Below are 17816 nucleotides of genomic sequence, written 5' to 3'. Positions count from 1 at the left end.
GACCGATTTTGGGCCCTTGTTCTTGTCGGCTTCTTCTGGGGGAGTGGGGGTTTCCATAACCAGGGCTTGTGCATTAGGAGAATCAGGGAGTTTGTGAACAAAAGGTTTTAACCATTCGGGCGGATTTTCTACTAGATCTTGTCAGACCATAACATATGGGACTTGGCCTGGGTGGCCCCAGAGATCAGGAGCCATAATTTTCTCTTTTACCGGCCAAATAATAGAAGGTTGAAAAGTTCCCTCTGGAGACAATCCAACTTGGAAGGCGGGCCACTCTGCAGAGCAAAAGGTCATTAACTTACTCCTTGTAAAGAGTAGCGACAGATAATACACTCTAGCCTTGACATCTGAGAAATGATCAGTCATGAGAGAGAGTGGGGTAGATTTTCCTTGCCCCATAGCGAGAGTCAGAAGAAGGTCACCGAGAATTACCACCAAAAAATCCTATCAGGAGTGGTGGCGGCCAAGAGGTTGGGCTTGTGGTATGCTTCGTGGAACTATTTGAGTGCCTTAGTCATTGCTCGGAAATTTTCTTGTTGGGGGCGGGCACCCTAAGGATTTTGAGCCCGTTCTGTGACCCCCTTATCCTTTTATGGGAGTCTTCCAGTGGCAGGCGCCCTATTGGCTCTTAAGTGCCTGTCCCGTGCCCACACAGACGGGTTTCTATTTGGCCAGATTCTCGGTTTAGAATACGAGAAAAAAGAAAAGAGTTTCACCCTCTCGGGCTCCCGTTACTGGGACTGACTTGTTGGGAGGCCTTCAGAATCCTCCAGAGAGTAGCCCTGGCCGGGACTCATCAGTTGCCCAGACAACTGTCTGCCTGTTCACTGAAACTCTCAGAAACAGAAATGAGGCTCCAAGGCTTTATAGGAGGAAGTAGACAACGACACACCAGAGAACAACGAGACAGGAGAAAATGTCGGCAGTTATACAGATGCGAAAGGGCGTAGAACAACACATAGACAGACACATAGGCCGCCAACACAGAACTGGGGGGCGGGACGCACTGAGTCTCCCTATCCTCTGGAACAAGGGTCACCTTACCGAATGGCGTCAATTGTTCCCCAGATCCGGGCTTAGGAGAGGAGGTCTCTTTCCTGCAGAGCCGGCTGATTTCCAGCATGCTTGCTGGCCTCGACCTCACACCGGCCCGAACTGACAAACCGTTCCCTCATGGAAAGCTTTCCCTCACGCCAGACACCTTCCTGCCTTTTAGCAGGACCTCGGATTTACACTGGACTTTTCCAGACCTGCCTGAGCACCGGTGCTATTACCTGTCCTTTTTCCCCTTTGTTCCAAAGAGCGTTCTTCCCCGGTCAAGGGATCCTGGACGAGCCCCCAAATGTTCTGCCCGTAGTCCCGATCCCTGGTCGGGAAAGAAGACTCCTCGAGACAATGCAACTTGCAGTAGGGGAATTTATTACTGACTCGAGCCAGGGCCTCCCGCCCTCACCAAGGGTGTGAGGACAAAAAGGACCCGAGACCCAGTTCTCTCGGGTATTTATTGGGTACAATAGGGTAGTTGGCACAAGCGGATTGGTTACACAGTGGCAAGGCAATTTTTGTTGACCCAATCCTTGTGGGCTTTCAGCTTTCCCCTGATAGGTTCCCTTTTTCTTGCTAGGCACATGTTGATTGGCTGGTTCTAGGTGGCCTGATAATTATGTTGCTGCGGGAAACCAGGCCTACTCCTAATCTGGGCTGCCTGTCAGGGCGATAGCCATGACAGCTTCACAATAAAATCTAAACTTACTGCCAAGTAGACAATATGATAAAAATGGAGGCGCACAGATATAGAGAAGCATCTACTGGTTACCAGCGGGAAGGGGAACAGGTCGAGGCAATACAGAGGTGGGGGAGTGGGAGGCACACAGTGATAGTTAGGTGGAAGATGAGCTCAGGGATATATTGTACAACATGGGGAACAGAGCCAGGACTTTCTCATAACTATAAATGGAAAGCAAGCTTTAACACTTTTATAATAAGAAGGAAAAAGAAAGAAAGAGGGGGGATGAAGGAGGGAAGAAAGGAAGGAAAACAATGGAGTTTTTGGACATCAAAAAGCCAATACTGATTATGCCTTTTTGGCAAAGGAATGCATTTTATTTTTTTTTATTTATTTTAATTGGTGGGTAATTACTTTACAATATTGCTGTGGATTTTGTCATACATTGACATGAATCAGCCATGGGTGTACATGTGTTCCCCATCCTTATCCCCCCTCCCACCTCCCTCCCCATCCCATCCCTTTGGGTCAGCACAGTGCACCAGCCCGGAGCACCCTGTCTTATGCATTGAACATGGACTGGCTATCCCTTTCACATATGATAACATACAAGTTTCAATGCCATTCTCTCAGACCATCCCCCCCTCGCCGTCTCCCACAGAGACCAAAAGAATTTTCTGTAAATCTCTGTCTCTTTTAATGTCTCCCATATAGGGTTATCATCTCCATCTTTCTAAATTCAATATATATGCCTTAGTATAGTGTATTGGTGTTTTTCTTTCTGACTTACTTCGCTCCGTATAATAGGGTCCACTTTCATCCACCTCATTAGAATGGATTCACATGTGTTCTTTTTAAGGGCTGAGCAATATTCCATGGTGTCTATGTACCACAGCTTTCTTAACCATTTGTCGGCTGATGGACATCTAGGTTGCTTCCATGCCCTGGCTACTGTAAACAGTGCTGTGATGAACATTGGGGCACATGTGTCTTTTTCACTTGTGGGTGAATCAGGATTTGAATGAGGAGAAACCATGATGACTATTAACCTATTAGTGGTAAACCCTGCACATGAGTTTGGTTGAAGGAGTGGACCAAAGTTGGAGATGGTTGTTTCAAACCGTCTGAGAGTGCTCAGATGGACATGTGGGGTGCTGTCCTGCTGGGAGACATCTCTGGTTGCTCTGTTCTCACCAGCAACAGAGGATTTTCTTTCCTTCCTTTCATTTCCCTTGTTTCCCTTTCTCCCTCTTTCCTCCCCTCCCTGTCTTTCTTTCACAAACTTTCAATGTGTGTACTGTGCTGTGCTTCGTTGCTCAGCCGTGTGCAACTCTTTTTGACCCCATGGACTGTAGCACGCCAGGCTCCTCTGTCCATGGGGATTCTCCAGGCAAGCATACTGGAGCAGGCTGCCATTCCCCACTACAGGGAATTTTCCCAACCCAGGAATTGAATCCTGGTCTCCCATGTGGACTTTTTATTTTATTTTTTCTTTTTACTGTCTGACATACCAGGAAACCCTTAAAATATGCTTCATCTGACAGTATTTTTTTTCATATATGTAAATCAAATGGGGATTTTTTAAGGATTTCCATGTCTCTCCTTACTTTTAGAACACACAAAACAATATCTTAATGTATTCCAAGTATCTTAATGTCTCTGTCTGCAATTACTAAAATCTATGCCACTTCTGCCTGCATTTCAGTTCTCAAGGGAATTTTAGTATGATTTTTCTTAACTTCAAGAGATTTAATATATTTTAACATGGTTCGGGTCTAATTCCATACTCTTCTGGTGAATTGGCTGCTCATGCCTTTAAACATGTCTTAATAAATTTAAAGGCCAGTGATACATCTTTCCTATAAAGAGCTGGCTCTTGCCTCTTGCCCATTTTCCCCTCAGGTTTTAAGATCTTCTCAAAATTCTAAGAGTCATCACTTGAGTTTGTTTCTGGCGTGCTTTTCTATCTCTTAAAATGTTCAGCAGTGTGATGGACTCTGGGTGAGTATGCAGCAAGTGGACACCACGATGTGAACCCTTCAAAGGAAACCCAGGAAGACACACTAAGCCAACAAACTGTCCTCAGGGGTGCCCCTCAGGCTGGTTGACCCTACGAGTCAATTGGAAAATGAGGACTGAGGTGGAGAACACAACCCATTCCCCTTTCCTCCAGAGCCAACCAGCTCCATGAGAGACCATGGGAACTAGATGCACAGGACAGGATGACTCAGTGTTTCATCCAAGAAGCTGGAAGCTTGTGGCAGCTGCTCATGGAAATGAATTCCACCTTGGTTTTGGCTGTGAGGTAAGCTCCAAGGGAGCTTCCAGCAAGAAAACAAGATGAGAAAAGAGATTTGTGAGGGTACGTGTTGAGAAGACCTTTGCACACAGGCTCACACAGTTCTGGGCAAGCTCCACCCCTTGCTGGGAATACTAATCAGCCGCAGGTGGGCATTTCCTGCATGGGATCCCCCAGCACAAACTTAAACATGCATTTCTCTGCCTGTTCCCCATCCCCCTGTTCAAACCCAAGTCTGGGGAGTACTCCTAGTGAGGTGACCCTGAGTCCTGGACTTGAAACCAGACAGCTCCGTGTGGAGCAAGGGCAAGTGTATTCACTGCATTCTCAAAGCCTGAAGACAAGGGTTTCTGAATGGAGACCAGAAAATGGAGGCGAGCTCCGGGAACACTGAGACAAGGAGGCGGGATGGAAAGCTTTCTATCGGCTGGCCCAGAATTCAATAGGCTTCAAGCTGCATTAAGACCACATTGGAGGAAGTACGTGGAATGATTCTCACTTCCACAGACACTTAAACACAACCTAGTTGTCATGGAGGGAGTTTAGGCAAGATTTGAAAAGCTAGATAATGGTGAAAGCTGAGAGAGAACAGAATGAATGTCCGAGGAGTTTGGCTGTGGGGCAAGGTTTGGAGGAGATGAACACTGCCGTCTGTGTGACCCATCAGATTTGACATAGAGGTGAGGTAGCAGGTGAGTTTGGAGGCCTCTTTTGGGCATTACAAATGCCTCATTTCTCGTGGCAAATCATCTGAATTGCTCCCCATCCTCTGCTCGACATGTCAGGATGGGGCTTTGTGATGTCAAATCTCACCCAGGGCCACCATTGGCTGGGGAAGAGACTTGCTGACCTCATAAATCATGAGGGTGAGGCTCCATGGGGACGGGAATATATAGGGCTGCTCAGGGGCTCTGAGCAGACCACTCTGATTCCTCCAAATGACTGAGGTGTCTGGGAAGCCACAAGGATCCAGAGTAGTTATGGAACACCCATCTCCTGTTACCCAGGAAAGTTGAAGACCCCCTATCGATTGGGGTCCAGAAAATATGTCAAGGTGATCTGAATCCAGCCAAACTACTCTATCCCATCGACCCCACCCCAAAAGACACCCTCTCCTGTCCTGGACTGGCACAAATCCCTTCTCTGCCCACACCCGTTCTCCTGAAGCCATCATTCCCACCTGTCTTCACACTCTTCCCTAAACCAGTGCCATTCTTTGCTCCCTCTCTTGTTTGCTCCAGGTGGCCAGGGTAACCGTGAGGGTGAATAATCCCATTCCAGCAAAGTTGCCTAAGAAGATATCTCGGAAATCTAGCACCACAAAAAAGCTTAAGAAAATCAGATGCTCAAAGCTCTGTAGCCAGAGTTCCAAGGCGAATGAACAGATGAATCAGAAGAAACCAGAAGATGTCCCACAGACGATGAAGACCCCTGCCCTTCCAGTTAATCAGAAGGAACTAGAGGAAGCCCCAGAGACCACGGAGAACCCTGCCATTCCAGGTAATCAGAAGGAACCAGAGGAGGTCCCAGAGACCATGGAGACCCCTGCCATTCCAGCTAATCAGAAGGAACCAGAGGAGGTCCCAGAGACCATGGAGACCCCTGCCATTCCAGCTAATCAGAATGAACCAGAGGAGGTCCCAGAGACCATGGAGACCCCTGCCATTCCAGCTGGACCAGTGGACAGCCAGTGATTTCGGGGCATGTCTAGACACCTCAGAAATGCTTGGGGGTCTCGCCGCTGAGGTCTGGCCAATAGTACAGATGCTGAATATTATAGCAACTGCATACATTAATAACGAAAATAAAATACAATCAACCTGATATGAAATTATGTTTGTCTCTGAGTTCTCTGATAGTGGGGGGAAGAGAGGGCATGGAAGGGATAAGTGTGTGAGGAGCGAGGGAGACGGCTTCTATAGAGTTGGAGATGGGACCAGAAGGACCAGGTTGCCAGAAAGTAGGGGGAAGCACTGGTTCCAGACTGAGCTTCAAAGACACACTTCACAAGGGAGAAGAGGAAGAGGACTTGGAGTTTCTCTGTGTGAGTGCAGAGAGGGACAGTTAGCTGGGGAGCAGTGTCCTGTGTGGAGGGGCAGTGCCATGTGTTCAAAAGGCATACAAAGGAGCTGCCCAATCAACAGAATGGCATATTGACATCTGCAGCAACATGGAATGTAGAATATTGACTAAAATAACTCAGATAGTGATAGACAAATACTGTATGATATCACTTATAGATGTTCTGCCTGTAGTCCAGATCCACGATCGGCAAAGGAGACGCCGCGAGACAATGCAACTTGCAGTAGGGGAATTTATTACTGACTCGAACCAGGGCCTCCCGCCCTCACCAAGGGTGTGTGGACAAAAAGGCCCTGAGTCCCAGTTCTCTCGGGTATTTATTGGGTACAATCAGGTAGTTGGTGCAAGCAGATTGGTTACACAGTTGCAAGGCAATTTTGGTTGCCCCAATCCTTGTGGGCTTTCAGCTTTCCCCTGATAGGTTCCCTTTTTCATGCTAGGCACATGTTAATTGGCTGGCTCTAGGTGGCCTGATAATTATGTTATTCCGGGAAACCAGGCCTACTCCTAATTTAGGCTGCCTGTCATGGCATTAGCCATGGCAGCCTCACATTTCCCCCCTGTCTTTGTACTTTTTGTAGAGGAATCTTTCTCTCTACCCTGTGAAATTGGCTGCTATTGTTGTCTCAATACCATAATTTGGATGGTATTGAGGCGCTCTCTAATGAATGAGACCAGATGGTTTATAATGCATGGACCAAAGGACAGTAACAATATTAATATTATGAGTGTTCCCAGGAGGGTGGAAATCAAACTGGTTAACCATGGGGAGCGCTGAAACCAAGATTCAAACCAGCCTTGTTGGGCTTTCTGTTCTCTCTTCCACTGGGCTAGTCTCTCTCTTACTTTCTGGAGAGATTTTTGTACCAGCCCTGAATGGACGATAGAGAAACAGCATTCTTCTCCCGGTGCTACACATAATCCTCTTTGTTGCAGAAACAACAAATCGAAACTTCTCTTATTCTGTAACACGACTTCAGCCAAGGAGCTCAATATCTCCATCTATTGCAGCCCTTAGTTGATTATACTGTTTATCTTGCAACGTTAAGGCTGCAATCTCACTTCCCGTTTTTAAGGACCCAAGAGGACTGCCAAAGTCAGGGCAGTGATTGGTTCTCATTTTACCCTATATTGACCCGATGGGTCTAACCTAGCTTGCAGCTCTTCCTTTGAGTAATAGTTTAGCCGGGGGATCAGGTGGACTAGGACACAGAAATCTTGGGAGGCATTAAGTGTTGCCTTATGGACACACGGGGTTAGTCCGGCGGAGCAAGTCTACCACCCGTTTGCTGGCGGAAGTACCCACTGGTGAGTAGAATTGGAGAGGCTAGTCCTAGGGACTGAATTATTATCACGTGGGTGTTGATAAGTCTTAGGGATAGCTCCTATACAGGTGCCTATGCCCGTAATGGAGCCTACTGTCAACCAGCCTGACCCAGGTTGTTGCTGCCGTCTGCAGGCCGAGACATATTATAGCAAAGCCAGCAACCGTTTGTTAAGCCCGGACGAGAGGCATTTAGGGTGAGATTGGCCGAGGAGATCATTTTCATAACGGGGTCTGTTGGTGGGCACATGTTAACCCTGGGGAGTCCCATGGTGTGTGGAGTCGATTTATTAGGGAGTCTGTGGGGTTGTTCTATCACCTGATTTGGTCCTAAGGCTACTTTCGGTGCCAAATAGAGCGGTCCCTGTTTTAATTTAAGCTCAAACCAGAATCCTGTGTCATAGCCAGTCTTGTAAAGACGGAGGCCCCAAGCTCGGCCATCATCCCCCCTGGTAAAATTTTTTCCTTTGTCTGTGAATTTGATCTGTAATGGGAAACATTGCCCGGGACTCTGTTAGTTGGACATTTCTGGGAATTCGGGGGTGAGTTTACCTGAATGAGGTCCTTGTCGGAGTTAGTGAGCCAATGGACTGTTCCCGTGGTTTCACAACCCCAAGCGGCGCAATAAAAAGAGTCAACTCCTCCACATTTTTCTATTTGGTTCTAATCCCTTCCTCCCCCTGGGCAGAAATAGACAGGCACCTGTTCGTGGTACTGTGGGCATTTTCACTCACAGTTACGGGTGAACAGACTGAAAGAGCCGTGGGCAAAGAACTTGGTCAATTGGTGGGGACCAAACCCATTACCGTCAGCCGCCAGCACGCACAAATCAAAGGTCAGTACTGGCCACCATGTCCCTTTGGGGGCCACGTTGGAGTGGGAATTAAGCACTTCTCCAGTCTCAGGATTGTAGATCACCCAAGTCAGGTTAGCTGGCTGATGGGGGTTGTGGCTGGTTGCTCCTGGGCCGATGAAAACTGTTAGCAGCAGGAGAGTTAAGAGGGCTCCCGTCGTACGAGTTTCAGTTTCAAAGGATTTGACGGGTGAGGTCTTGCCTCCCATTCTGCTTGCGCCTTCTCTTGTTCTTCAGTGGTGGCTTGCCGATCGTGATTGCAGTGAACCCAGGGCCTGATCCCGTCAACCTTAACAGCAGTAGGAGTGGTAAGGAAAGCAACATAAGGGCCTTTTCATCTAGGTTCTAATGCTTTAGATTGGTGTCGTTTTACCCAAACCCAATCACCCGGGCCAATATTACGTGAGGGGATGGTCCCCTTGCTTGGACCCTCGTGTATCTCTCGAATTAATTTCCAAACATGGCTATGCACCTTACTTAATGCCATCAGTGTTTGCTGGAATTGTCCCAAGGTAGGGGGTGGTAGGCATTTTTCCTCGAATATAGGACACACAGGAGGGGGTCTTCTATACAGAATCTCCAAAGTGTTAAGATTCAGCTTATAAGGGGTGTTACACGCTCGAAAGAGTGCGAAGGGAAGGAGGGTCACCCAGTCCCCACCAGTCTCTATTGCCAAGTTTGGCAAAGTTGTTTAGGGTCCAATTCATTCTCTCAGCCTGTCCTGAGCTCTGGGGATTATATTCACAATGTAACTTCCATTTTGTCTCCCCTTGTACAATCTGGCTCACAAAGGCAGGTCCGTTATCAGAGCGAATAGTCACTGGCAGCCCGTGCCTAGGCACTATCTCTCCTAAGATCTTTTTAGCAACCACTGTTGCTGTCTCTCCCTTAGTGGGGAAGGCTTTTACCCACCCCGAGAAGGTATCTACCAGAACCAACGGATAGAGATACCCGTACTTGCCTGGCCTTACTTCAGTGAAATCTATCTCTCAGTGTTGCCCTGGCTCTTTCCCTCAGTACCTCGTTCCAGTGTGCTGCCTTTTCCCTGTCTTCATCAGCTGGAACGCTTTCAAGCCTGCATTATCTCTCGTAGAGTTGCATTTAGTCGAGGGAACCTCAGGCAGGCCGTCTGGAGAAGTGTCAAGGTCTATTTGTCCCCCAAGTGCGTAGTTTTGTGCAGGTGTTCACGTAGGTGACGAGCCAGGATGGCAGGCAATATCAGGTTGTTGTTTTGATCTCGGTACCATCCATCTTTGTCATCCTTCTGGAGGGTGGTATCCTCGTTAATCCAAACGAGGTCAGGGAGGGAATAGTCAGGGACCGGCGTCAGAGTCCCCATACCAGGAGGTGGAAGCCCCATGGCTAATATGGGGGTGACGTAGTCCCAGCTGGCCGCTTCTTGAGCGGCCGCATCAGCAGCCCGACTGCCCCGTGTCCTAGGGTCTTTTCCTTTCTGGTGACCGGAGACATGTACAGTTGTAAGGAGCCTTTGGATCTCGGCAAATTCCTGACTTTTTTCCCTCCGCTGTTCTAAATCCCCTTTCCTGGTATATCGGACCTTGAATATGGACAGTGCTAAAAGCATATCGGCTGTCCGTAAAAATCTGACTCTCTTCCCTTTTGCTTGTTCCAGGGCCTGTGTTAGGGCAATCCATTTTGCTTTTTGCACAGATGTGTTTGGGGGAAGTGTCTCAGCCAATCTTGTCTGTCCTGAATCATTACCTATAGCGGCTCCCGCCTTCCTTTGTCCATCTTTTACATAGCTGCTCGCATCAGGGAAGCATACTAGCTCACTGTTGTTTTTGGACACATCAGTGAAGTATTTTCGAGCCACAGGGCCTCAGCCAGTATCTCACTGCAATCATGGAGAGGGCAGTCCTTCTCTGGGTTATGTAGAATCGTGGCTGGAGTCAGGAAGCAAGGGGTCTGAAGATGCACCCGTGGGGTATCAAGCAGCAGGGCCTGGTAATGTGTCAAACGGGCATTGGAGATTCACTTACCCGGCAGCTGCTTTAAAACCCCTTCGATGGCATGGGGGGTGTCAACCCAGAGTTGCTGTCCATATGTCAACGTATCGGCGTCGCGGACCAGGAGGGCAGTGGCTGCAATGATGCGGAGGCAAGGTGGCCACCCAGAGGCCACCGGGTCTAATCGCCTTGAAAGGTATGCCACCGGCCACTTCCATGGTCCCCATTGTTGCGTCAAGACCCCCTTTCCTATTCCTTGCTTTTCATCTACAAAGAGCTGGAATGGCTTCTTTGGGTTAGGCAGGGCAAGGGCTGGGGCTTTTAGTAGGGCCCGTCTGAATGTCTGGAAAGCCTGTTTCATTGGCTCAGTCCAAGTCCAGTCTGGGGTCTCTGTATTATTAAATACCTTCTCAGCTGCTTTTAGTAAGTCTTGTATTGTCTGTTCTCTTAACCCGTCTATCTTTTGTAATTTTCTCTTTCTATCTGGGGCTGCCTGATTCACAAACGCTAGTAGAACTGCAGCGCGTGATTCCTCAACTTGAGGGTCTATAGGTGTATATTGCCTAAAGGCTTCCATTAGCCTCTCTAGGAAGGCTGACGGGCTCTCAGTGGGCTCTTGCCTTACTAAACTTACCTTTGCCAAATTTGTCAGCTTCCTAGCTGCGGCCCGCAGGCCAGCCATTAGAGTCTGGCGGCACACTCGGAGACGCTCACTAACTTCCACTAGCTCAAAATCCCCATTAGGCTGCAACAGAGGAAAGCCCTCGTCCATGAGATGAGGCTGGGCGGTTGGTCTCCTGTCGATCTCTGGGATCCGTTTCTGCCCCTCTGCCAGGATTTGCTCCCGTTCCTCCGTGGTGAAGAGCACCTGCAAGAGCTGCTGGCAACCATCCCAGGTGGGGTTATGAGTGAACAAAATGACATCTAAGAGGTCAATGAGGCCTTGGGGTTTCTCCAAAACAGGAGGATTTTGGGTTTTCAAATTTACAGATCACTCGTGGAAAAAGACCAGTACTGATAGGTCCGTTCTCTGTCTGGGTTAGCTGGTCCCACTCGGACGGGGAGTGCCTGTACAGTTGATGAAGGTAATTCTGGGTCCCCATGATCTTGCTCACCCGTATTTCCTCTATTTCTTCTCCGGGGTCGGGGTTCCCTTATACCTTCTGATTCATCGGAGGGGAGGGCTCTTCCCCCCGGGCAACCTGCAACGGAAGAGGGGCATATGGCGGGGGCCTAATTTCTGTCTCTAAGTCAATCAGGTTTGGGTACGAGGATTCCTGCAAGACCGGTTTTGGGCCCTTGTTCTTCTCGTCTTGTTCTGGGGGAGTGGGGGTTTCCATAACCAGGGCTTGTACATAAGGAGAATCGGGGAGTTTGTGAACAAAAGGTTTTAACCATTTGGGCGGATTTTCGACTAGATCTTGCCAGACCATAACATATGGGACTTGGCCCGGGTGGCCCCAGGGATCAGGAGCATAATTTTCTCTGTTACCGCCCGAATAATAGAAGGTTGAAAAGTTCCCTCTTGAGGCCATCCAACTTGGAAGGCGGGCCACTCTGCAGAGCAAAAGGTCATTAATATACTCCTTGTAACAGGAAGCGACAGATCTTACACTCTAGCCCTGACATCTGAGAAATGATCAGTCATGAGAGAGAGTGGGGTAGATTTTCCTTGCCCCATAGCGAGAGTCAGAAGAAGGTCACTGAGAATTTCCACCAAAAAATCCTATCAGGAGTGGTGGCGGCCAGGAGGTTGGGCTTGTGGTATGCTCCGTGGAACTATTTGAGTGCCTTAGTCGTTGCACGGAAATTTTCTAGTTGGGGGCGGGCACCCTAAGGGTTTTGAGCCCGTTCTGTGACCCCCTTATCCTTTTACGGGAGTCTTCCTGTGGCAGGCGCCCTATTGGCTCTTAAGTGCCTGTCCTGTGCCCACACAGACGGGTTTCTATTTGACCAGATTCTTGGTTTAGAACACAAGAAAAAAGAAAAGAGTTTCACCCTCTCGGGCTCCCGTTACTGGGGCTGACTTGTTGGGAGGCCTTCAGAATCCGCCAGAGAGTAGCCCTGGCCGGGACTCATCAGTTGCCCCGACAACTGTCTGCCTGTTCACTGAAACTCTCAGAAACAGAAATGAGGCTCCAAGGCTTTATAGGAGGAAGTAGACAACGACACACCAGAGAACAACGAGACAGGAGACAATGCCGGCAGTTATACAGACGTGAAAGGGCATAGAAAAACACATAGACAGACACACATTGGCGGACACCACACACCTGGGGGGCGGGACCCCCTGAGTCTCCCTATCCTCTGGAACAAGGGTCACCTTACCGAATGGCGTCCAATGTTCCCCAGATCCGGGCTTAGGAGAGGAGGTCTCTTTCCTGCAGAGCCGGCTGCTTTCCAGTGTGCTCGCTGGCCTCGACCTCACACCGGCCTGAAGTGCCAATCCATTCCCTCATGGAAAGCTTTTCCTCACGCCAGACACCTTCCTTCCTTTTAGCAGGACCTCGGATTTACACTGGACTTTTCCAGACCTGCCTGAGCACTGGTGCTATTACCTGTCCTTTTTCCCCTTTGTTCCAAAGAGCGTTCTTCCCCGGTCAAGGGATTCCAGACGAGCCCCCAAAAGTTCTGCCCGTAGTCTGGATCCCTGATCGGGAAAGAGGACACCACGAGACAATGCAACTTGCAGTAGAGGAATTTATTACTGACTCGAGCCAGGGCCTCCCGCCCTCACCAAGGGTGTGAGGACGAAAAGGGCCCGAGCCCCAGTTATCTTGGGTATTTATTGGGTTCAATAGGGTAGTTGGCACAAGCGGATTGGTTACACAGTTGCAAGGCAAGTTTTGTTGGCCAAATCCTTGTGGGCTTTTAGCTTTCCACTGATAGGTTCTCTTTTTCTGACTAGGCACATGTTGATTGGCTGGCTCTAGGTAGCCTGATAATTTTGTTACTCTGGGAAACCAGGCCTACTCCTAATCTAGGCTGCCTGTCATGGAGTTAGCCTTGACAGCCTCACAATAGAATCTAAACATACTGCAAATAGAGAATATGATGAAAATGGAGGCGAAAAGATATAGAGAAGCATCTACTGGTTACCAGCGGGCAGGGGAAGAGGGCGGGGCAATACAGAGGTGGGGGAGTGGGAGCCAGGCAGGGTTAGTTAGGTGGAAGATGAGTTCAGGGATGCATTGTACAACATGGGGAATAGAGCCAGGACTTTGTCATAACTATAAATGGAGAGCAAGCTTTAACGGTTGTATAATAAGAAGGAAAAAGAAAGAGGGGGAATGAAGGAGGGAAGAAAGGAAGGAAAAGAAAGGCGTTTTTGGAGATCAAAAAGCCAATACTGATTAGGCCCTTTTTGGCAAAGGAATGTATTTTATTTTATTTTATTTATTTTAATTGGTGGGTAATTACTTTACAATATTGTTGTGGTTTTGTCATAAATTGACATGAATCAGCCATGGGTGTACATGTGTTCCCCATCCTGATCCCCCCTCCCACCTCCCTCTCCATCAAATCTCTCTGGGTCAGCACAGTGCACCAGCCCTGAGCATCCGGTCTTATGCATCAAACATGGACTGGCTATCCTCTTCACATCTGATAATGTACATGTTTCAATGCCATTCTCCCAGATCATCCCACCCTTGCCGTCTCCCACAGAGTCCAAAAGACTGTTCTGTGAATCTGTGTCTCTTTTGCTGTCTCCCATATAGGGTTATCATCTCCATCTTCCGAAATTCAATATATATGCCTTAGTATAGTGTACTGGTGTTTTTCTTTCTGACTTACTTCGCTCTGTATAATAGACTCCACTTTCATCCACCTCATTAGAATGGATTCCCATGTTTTCTTTTTAATGGATGAGCAATATTCCATTGTGTCTATGTACCACAGCTTTCTTACCCATTTGTCTGCTGATGGACATCTAGGTTGCTTCCATGCCTGGCTACTGTAAACAGTGCTGTGATGAACATTGGGGCACACGTGTCTTTTTCACTTCTGGGTGAATCACGATTTGATTGAGGAGAAACCATGATGACTGTTAGCCTGTTAGTGGTAAGCCCTGCACATGAGTTTGGTGGAAGGAATAGGACCAAAGTTGGAGGTAGTTGTTTCAAACCGACTGAGACTGCTGAGATGGACATGTGTGGTGCTGTCCTGCTGGGGGACATCTCTGGTTGCTCTATTCTCACCAGCAACAGAGGATTTTCTTTCCTTCCTTCCATTACCCTTGTTTTCCTTTCTCCCTCTTTCCTCACTACCTGCCTTTCTTTCACAAATATTCATTGTGCTGTGCTGTGCTGTGCTTCCTTACTCAGACAGCTCTAACTCTTTTTGACCCCATGGTCTGTTGCCCGCCAGGCTTCTCTGTCCATGGTGATTCTCCAGGCAAGCATACTGGAGCAGGCTGCCATTCCGCCCTCCTGGGGATCTTCCCAACACAGGGATTGAATCCTGGTCTCCCATGTTGCAGGTGGGATTTTTTGTTTGTTTGTTTGTTTGTTTGTTTTTTCACTGTCTGAGCCATCAGGAAACCCTTAAAATGGGCTTCATCTGACACTATGTTTTTCATATCTGTAAGATCAATTGGGGTCTATTTTATGATTTCCATGTCTCTCCATACTTTTAGAACACAGAAAACACAGTTATTCCAAGTATCTTAATGTATCTGTCTGCAAATAATAAATTCTATGCCACTTCTGCCTGCGTTTTAGTTCTCAAGGGAATTGTAGTAGGATTTTTCTTACATTTTTGAGATTTCATATATTTTATCGTGGTTCTGGGCTAGGTCCATATTCTTCTTGTGAATTGGCTGCTCCTGACTTTAAACATGTCTTCATAAATTTAACGGCCAGTGAAACATCTGTCTGATAAAGTGATGGCTCGTGACTCTTGTCCATTTTTCTATCAGGTTTTAAGATCTTCTAACAATTCTAAGAGTCATCTTTTGGGTTTATTTACGGTGTGCTTTTTCTACCTCTTAAAATGTTCAGCAGTGTGATGGACCCTGGGTGAGTAAGGAACAAATGGACAACAGGATGTGAACACTTGACAGGAAACCCAGGAAGACCAACGAAGCCAACAAACTGTCCCCAGAGGTGCACCTCAGGCTGGTTGACCCTACGAGTCAATTGGTCAAACGAGGACTGAGGTGGAGCACACAATCCATTCCCCTTTCCTCCAGAGCCCACCAGCTCCATGAGATACCATGGGAACTAAATGCACAGGACAGGATGACTCAGTGTTTCATCCAAGAAGCTGGAAGCTTGTGGCAGCTGCTCATGGAAATGAATTCCATCTTGGTTTTTGGCTGTGAGGTAAGCTCCAAGGGAGCTTCCAGCAAGAAAACAAGATGAGCAAAGAGATTTGTGAGGGCACGTGTTGAGAAGACCTTTGCACCCAAGGCTCACACAGCTCTGGGCAAGCTCCACCTCTTGATGGGAATACTAATCAGCCGCAGGTGGGCATTTCCTGCATGGGACCCCCCCAGCACAACCTGAAACATGCATTTCTCTGCCCCATCCCCATCTCCCTGATCAAACCCAAGCCTTGGTAGGACTCCTAGTGAGGTGACCCTGAGTCCTAGACTTGAAAAAAGACAGCTCCTTGTGGAGCAAGGGCAAGTGTATTCACTGCATTCTCACAGCCTGAAGACAAGGGTTTCCAACTGGAGACCAGAAAATGGAGGCAAACTCCGGGAACACTGAGCCAACGAGGCGGGAAGGAAAGGTTTCTATCGGCTGGCCCAGAATTCAGTTGGCGTCAAGGTGAATTAAGACCACATTGCAGGAGGAACGTGGAATGATTCTCGCTTCCACCAACACTTAAACTCAACCTAGTTGTCATGGAGGGAGTTTAGGCAAGATATGAACAGCTAGATAATGGTGAAAGCTGAGAGAAAACAGAATGAATGCCAGAGGAGTTTGGCTGTGTGGCAAGGTTTGGAGGAGATGCACTCTGCCTGCTGTGTGACCCATCAGAGTTGACATAGAGGTGAGAGTTGCAGGTGAGTTTGGAGGCCTCTTGAGGGCATTAGTAATGCCTCATTTCTCCCAGCAAATCATCTCAATTGCTCCCCATCCTCTGCTAGACATGCCAGGATGGTGCCGCCATTGACTGGGGAGGAGACTTCCTGACCTCATAAAGCATGAGAGTGAGGCTCCATGGGGACCGGTATATATAGGGGTGCTTAGGGGCTCTGAGCAGACCACTGTGAGTCCTCCAAATGACTGAGGTGACTGTGAAGCCACAAGGCTCCAGAGTAGTTATGGAACACTCACCTACTTTACCCAGAAGAAGATGAAGACCTCCTATCAATTGAGGTCCAGAAAAAAAATCAAGGTGAGCTGAACCCAGCCAAACTCCTCTTGCTCACTGACCCCACCCGAAAGGACACCCTCCCCTGTACTTACCTGGCACATAACCCTTCTCTGCCCACACCCCTTCTCCTGAAGCCATCGTTCCCACCTGTCTTCACACTCTTCCCTAACCCAGTGCCATTCTTGCTCCCTGTCTTGTTTTCTCCAGGTGACCAGGGTAACCGTGAGGGTGAATAATCCCATTCAGGCATAGCTGCCCAAGAAAACTTCTCAGAATACTCCCACCACAAAAAAGCTTATGAAAATCAGTTGCTCAAAACTCTGTAACCAGAGTTCCAAGGCGAATGAACAGCTGCATCAGAAGGAACCAGAGAAGGTCCCAGAGACCATGGAGACCCCTGGCATTCCAGGTAATCAGAAGGAACCAGAGGAGATCCCCGAGACCATGGAGACACCTGCCATTACAGCTAATCAGAACGAATCAGAGGAGGTCCCAGAGCCCATGGAGTCCACTGCCATTCCAGTTAATTAGAATGAACCAGAGCAGGTCCCAGAGACCATTGAGACCCCTGCCATTCCAGCTAAGCAGAACGAACCAGAGGAGTTCCCAGAGACCATGGAGACCCCTGCCATTCCAGCTGGACCAGTGGACAGCCAGTGACTTCGGGGCATGTCTAGACGCCTCAGAAATGATTGGGGGTTTGCCCCTGAGTACTGGCCAACAGTACAGTTGCTGAATATTATAGCAACTGCATACATTAATAATGAAAATAAAATAAAATCAAGCTGATGTGAAATTATATTTGTCTCTGACTTCTCTGATAGTGATGGGCAGAGAGGGCAGGAAGGGATAAGTATGTGAGGAGGGAGGGAGATGGCTTCTGTGGAGTTGGAAATGGCACCAGACGGTCCAGATTGCCAAAAAGTAGGCGGAAGCACTGGTTCCAGACTGAGCTTCAAAGACACACTTCCCATGGGAGAAGAGCAAGAGGACTTGGTGTTTCTGTGTGTGAGTGCAGATATGGACACTTAGCTGGGGAGCTGTGTCGTTTGGGGTGGTGGGCAGTGCCATTTGTTCAAAAGGCATACAAAGGAGCTTCCCCAACAAAAGAATGGAATATTGACATTTGCAGCAACATGGAAGGTAGAATATTGAGTAAAGTAACTCAAACATACATAGAGAAATACTGTATGTTATCACTTATAACATCTAAACATATCGCAAAGTAGAGAATATGA

At 48.2% G+C, this 17816-nt stretch overlaps 1 long non-coding RNA gene across 1 annotated transcript; it reads left to right on the top strand.

Moving 5' to 3' along the window:
- The first annotated feature begins 5542 nt into the window (after positions 1-5542).
- Positions 5543-17217, top strand: LOC122689614. The gene is made up of 2 exons (XR_006339860.1): positions 5543-5662; positions 17125-17217. It is a non-coding gene; the product is annotated as an uncharacterized LOC122689614 (long non-coding RNA).
- Positions 17218-17816: the final 599 nt, after the last annotated feature.

The sequence above is a fragment of the Cervus elaphus genome, chromosome X, assembly GCF_910594005.1.
Source record: "Cervus elaphus chromosome X, mCerEla1.1, whole genome shotgun sequence".
NCBI lineage: Eukaryota > Metazoa > Chordata > Mammalia > Artiodactyla > Cervidae > Cervus > Cervus elaphus.
This window is presented reverse-complemented; position numbering and strand designations above follow the sequence as displayed.